Here is a 6,000-nt window from a genome sequence, read left to right as displayed (position 1 = left end):
TTTGGTCTTCTTTCTCCTGTGTTTTCCTTTGACAAATTATTGAAGGCGGTAGGTTCAATAGAGGGTGTTCAATCAGAGACATCCTTGGTAAGTCGCCCTGAGGGAAAGGATCCTGGCAAAACTTTCATGAAGAAAAAGTAATGTCACCAATTCTGTTCCCAACCTCACTCATATCCTGGTATTGCTCTTACCATGACAGGTCAATAATCACAAACTACCAGCACATCCTGGCTTTGGTGTTTGCCATCACTGAGATCAACAAGGATACAACCCTCCTTCCCAATACAACACTTGGATTCCGCATCTATCAGCACCTGGGCCTGGTCACAATACTATATTGGAACAACCTCTTCCTGCTATCTGCATGGGACAGAAGAATACCCAATTATAAATATAACAAGCAAGATCAATTAATCTCTGTCATACAGGATTTTGATTCCAGATCAGACATTGCAGCTTTAATGGGCATCTTCAAGATCCCAGAGGTAAGTACATTCATATGGAGATAGGTGAGAGTGACCAGCAGGGAGAAGGGCCAACTCTGAGAACAGATCAAATGGATGTTTATGGGAAAAGATGATTGAAAAGGGGAGGAGAATTATATAAGCTGCCTTCAGTTCCTTTACAGGGAAAAAAGGGATGTAAATTCAAGATAAAATTAAAGAAATAAACAGAAACAAAGAGGGTGCTAAAAGCTGCTTGTAGATCTTCCTGGCATCAGAGAATGAGGTCCCTCAAAGAAATGGTTTCAATGATAATCCAATGAAGCATCTCTCAATGGGATGTACTGGGCCATGAATACCTACATATTAAGAGTATTCGGAGGGTGGGAATGAGACTCTGGCAGTCTGGCTTCCTGTCCCCACCGAGAAGTGGAGCATCCTGGGTGACTTTGGGCCAGTCACACACTATCAACCGAACTTTCCTCACAGTGTTCTTGGGAAGATGTGATTGAGAAGGGGCGAAAATTATATAAGTTGCCTTGAGTTCCTTGGCAGGAAAAAGAAGGGATGTAAATTCAAAAAGAGATTAATCAAATAAATGGTTAGAAGTTACCTGAAGTAAAATTGGCATGCAATGGGCCCACGAGCACTGACAGGTGTCCTCCACATGGCCTTGCTGAGAGCAATTACATGGCCCGTGTGTAAAAAGGCCCTCAGTGGACCTTGGACTTCTCCTGCAAGACACACCCCAAGTTCTTGTTTCCGTTTTTTGAAATACAGCCACATGCTTTTAGAACAAGCACAAAAGGGTTGAAATGAGAAACTTTCTGGTTCTGATGTAGACTAAGTAGCATTTTCTGTGCCCTCTTTTATTTGGACACAAGATGGCACCGCTTCCAACATTAGCTGCCATTGGAGACCAGCCCTAAAGCGATAAAGCTCTGCACTTGCATACAGCAAGATGCTCCTTTGCAATGTGAATAGATCTCTTTCTTGCCATGGGTAGTCCTTCTGCCAGGGCTTGGTCCATCTCAGTCCTGACTTTGGTAGACAACACTGCACTGGGTGAGTGCATTGGCTTGTCTTGCTGTGCTAAGAGACCCATGCTAGATGTGAGTGAGAGCTTTTATTCCTATTCATGTATGCCAACTGCAAGTGTGATGCATTTTCCTGGGATAGTATTCCATGCAGTTCAAGTCATGGCTCCAGAGAATGGAAGCTTAGTCCACAAAAGAAGCACCCATGTTTTCAAAATTCAGTCAAAGATATTTATGAAGGATTGTCAGGAATTTCTTTGCTTAAACTCTTAAATGGATTGTTCCATTATATTTAGGGCAAAAGCAATGTATTCCTCTTTTTTCCAGATTAATACTCAAGTAATTCCTCAGTATGACAGCCTAGTCTGGCTGATAGAGCATTTCCACTGGAACTGGATCGGGCTGCTTGTTCAGAGTGATGACCATGGAGAGCGTTTCCTAAAAGCACTGATCCCCCTGCTGCAGCAGAAGGATTTCTGCACACCTTGATGCTGCACACCTGCATGGAATGGAAACTGGATGCATTCCTCATGTGTGGTTGGAAGCAGAAGTCATAGTTTTCTTTGGTGACAACCCTGCATTAGTGCAATTAATAGCCTGGTTACATATTCATGAAGAAAATACAAAGATACCATTTCAGAAGGTTTGGATTCTGACCTCCCATTCAGAATTTGAGACAAGAGCACACTCTGCGTTCAGAGTGCTTTTAAGGACACTTCAAGGAGCTTTGCATTTCAAAGCCCACACAAGGGATATTCCAGCATTCAAGCATTTTCACCTGGCTTTAGACCCGTTACAACCTCAAGGAGATGTCTTTCTTCAAATGTGGTGGGAACAAGCATTTCAATGTCACTTTATGAAACAAGAAAAACCCCTTCCCCATCACAGAGATAGTGTACAGGGAGAGAGATGCAGAATAATTCAATGGAGTTCCCATTTGAATTGGGCATGTCCAGTCCCAGCTACCACAACTACAATGCCATCTACTCTGTGACACATGCGCTGCATGCCCTGTCCTCTTCTGTACTGAAATATTCACAGATAGGGGAAAGGAAGCGGCTTCTGAATATTCAGCCATGGCAGGTAAAGTCCGAATCCAGAGGTCATGAAGTTAACCACGAAGCCCTGGTGGTTGCTCAATCAATGATCCTGCAGGAAAAGGTCAGTCTGAGAGGAAGCCTAATTTAGAGAAATCATCAGAAACTTTTCCCATGACTTTATCTCCATGGATCCAATGTCTCTGAATGGACATTCAAAATTGAGCAAAGCTTAGCAGTGGTTGGTGGTGCTCCTGGCTTTAAAAATTTTACATAATGTAATTGGAAGAAGCATTAACGCTCCAGCCTGTGATACATAGCTCCAGTTTAAAATATTTCTACTGAACAGGCAGTGGGTCTACCCCACTTGAAATGACCCTTCTTGGCAGCAGGGGTGAACCCACATGCTGTACTCCTGGTTGCTCCAGGGAAATGTTTTCCAGCACTCATGCCCCAGTATGTGGGCCTTGGTAGCAAGTGGACACTAGTCAAAGATGCCCAAACCAGTCCATAAGCTTACTGGAGCAGATACCACCCAAAGGGGCTGTGTCCCATGAATACAGTTCATAATGGAATAACAAGGGGAAAGGAGGCCCTAGGACTGGATGGGAGTCTGAGTGCATCGGAAAATGTTTTGACTCTCAGTCCCCTGCTCTGAATATTTCTGCATTTTCAGATCCTGGTCCCACTGAGGAATGTCCAGTTTAACAGCAGTGCTGGACAGGAAGTCTCTTTCACTGAAAAAGACAGGAAATGTGACATCTTGAACTGGAGCTTATCTCCAAATGGATCTTGTAACCCTGTGAAGATTGGATGGGTTGATCATGGTGCTCCCCCAGGCCAAGACTTCTCCATCCATTTTGCAGCAATTGCATGGGCCACAAAGGTGGGGCTGGAGTGAACCAGATGGGTCATGGAAGGGGAGGAATGGCACAATCCCATTCTTTCAGGAAAGATGCTGAGCTACTTTTTGAGACCTAAGTCATACTGACTGTGGAGAAGTGGGGTGTTATTGTCCACGTGGAAAGGACAACTTTTGCTCACCAAAATTCCCATGTCCTGTCCTACAATATTCCAGAGAGTTTCAAAAAGGCGCCCCATACCTGTAGTCTTGCAGAGACACTGCTAGTGATAGGCAGGAATTGGTACGATGGACCTAGGATTGGACACATTTGGATGCAACCTCCAAAAATCCAAGTTCTGACTCGGAAGGGATTTACTAGGCCCCTGTCCCAGTGTTGCTGGGGAAGGTGGAAGCATACGGAAATTGATAATTCCACCCAGATTAATGACCCCATCTGCCTAGCCATCCAAATATGTCGAAGCATTCCTTTCTTTCAACTTTAGGCAGTACCCTGTGCAAGGTGTGTGGAGAGATGCACTCCAGGGCACTGGAGGAGAGTTCCAGAGGGGAAGCCAGTTTGCTGCTACACATGTGAATGTTGCGCAGCAGGGATGTCTTCCCCCTCTACAGGTACCTCATATATTAAAACCCATTCATAAACACAGAAGGCAATTAACATGAGTGAAGTGGGCCCCAAAAAGCATAAAGAAAGGAGAAGTTTCTGCCCACTTGGAAGTGTTTATCGTTATCCTCCACTCCATATTGCAACTAATCTGTGGTTTTCTGGGCTACAAAGTATTCAAAATTTCCAGAAGAAATGTTTGCAAATAATTCATTTTACCCAGTAGATGCAGTTCTTCACTGTGTTGAGTTTACATGAGACCTAAAAGAGGATGAGCAAAACTCTGACTGGGGCATCTGTTGGGTCCCTCTTGCAGATTGCCCTCTTTTCTGTAGTGGATACTTACTTCTTAAGCTCCGGTTTTTCATTTGGCTAGGTTTACATGAGACCTAAAGGGCAAAATTCTGACTGGGGCATCTGTTGGGTCCCTTTTGCAGATTGCCCTCTTTTCCATAGTGGATACTTACTTCTTAAGCTCCGGTTTCTCATTTGGAAAAGTTTAGATGAGACCTAAAGGGCAAAACTCTGATTTTGGGAAAAACTCTGACTAGGGCAGCTGGAGGATCCCTCCTTCAGGATTTTGCTACAACCAGGTTGCCCATTTTTCCGTATTGGTTTCTGCAGGTTGGTCTGCAGCCTCAGCCCAAATAAATCTCATAGATAAGTGCAAAATAGGAAGAGAAGTTTGCTTAATATGCTTACTTTAGTTGGTGCTCAAATGCATGTAATAATGCACGTGACAGATATTAGCAATTCCCTGTTTTCATTTCTAGATAAAGAATGGACTTCATGAGAAAAAAAATTGATCATATTTCTTATACAAGCTTTTTAGGGGGCATTTTTAAATTTTTTTATACTTATGGCTTGTTTCTCAAAGCTGGATTAAAAGGAGATTATTTTAGGATAAGAGATTTCTACATCTTCCTGTGAGTGTGAGAGGTACCACAGAAAAAGAACATCTGTGTTGAGGTTGAGATGGTTCCATAACTATTGCTCATTTCAGATGCATCTCAGTGTGCTCTGTGCCCACAAGATCAGCACCCAAACAAGAACCATGACTGGTGCATCCCCAAGAAGATTCACTTCTTTTCCCAGGAAGAGACACTGGGGTTCCTTTTAGTTTGTCTGGTCCTTTCCCTCTCTCTCAGCACATCTGCTGTGCTTGCAACTTTCATCAAATATCATGACACACCCACTGTCAAAGCCAACAACTGAGAACTTTCCAATGCCCTCCTGATCGCTCTCCTGTTTTGCTTCCTCTGCTCCTTCCTTTTCATTGGTTGACCAACAAAGGTCATGTGTCTTCTCCAACAAGCTGTTTTTGGCATTACCTTCTCCCTTGCAGTTTCTTGTGTGCTGGCAAAAACCTTCATGGTGGTCTTGGTCTTTATGACCACCAAGCCAGGAAACATGGCAAATCAGCTCTTGGGGAGACCACTGATAACCTCCACTCTGCTGTTCTGTCCGTGCATCCAAACTGTGATTTGTGCAGTCTGGTTGCTGACTTCTCCCCCTTTCCTAAACTTGGACTTCCATTCCCAGTCTCAGGAGATCATAGTGGAATGCAATGAAAGCTCTGTCACCATGTTTTACATTGTCCTGGCTTACATGGGCTTCTTGGCTCTTCTCAGCTTCAGCATGGCTTTCCTGGCCAGGAAATTGCACAACAGCTTCAACGAAGACAAGTTCATCACCTTCAGCATGCTGGTCTTCTGCAGCACGTGGATCTCCTTTTTGCCCGCCTACCTGAGCACCAAGGGGAAATACACAGTGGCTGTGGAGGTCTTCCCCATCTTGGCCTCTGGGGCTGGTCTCCTTAGATGCCTCTTTCTCCCCAAATGCTACATTATTCTCTTGAGGCCCAGTCTCAATAGCAGAGACCATCTCATACAAAAATGTAATTTATACATTTCATGTTTTGGTGAAATTTTTTTCATTATTTTCCCCTGAATAAATCAATTTTCTTAATTAGGTCATTTCACCACTAGAGTTACTGTGGTATTCCACAGTGATTGTT

This window comes from Varanus komodoensis, unplaced genomic scaffold, assembly GCF_004798865.1.
Source record: "Varanus komodoensis strain SLA01 unplaced genomic scaffold, ASM479886v1 scaffold150, whole genome shotgun sequence".
NCBI classification, from domain to species: domain Eukaryota; kingdom Metazoa; phylum Chordata; class Lepidosauria; order Squamata; family Varanidae; genus Varanus; species Varanus komodoensis.
The sequence above is the reverse complement of the archived record's forward strand: the minus strand, read 5'-3'. Positions refer to the sequence as shown.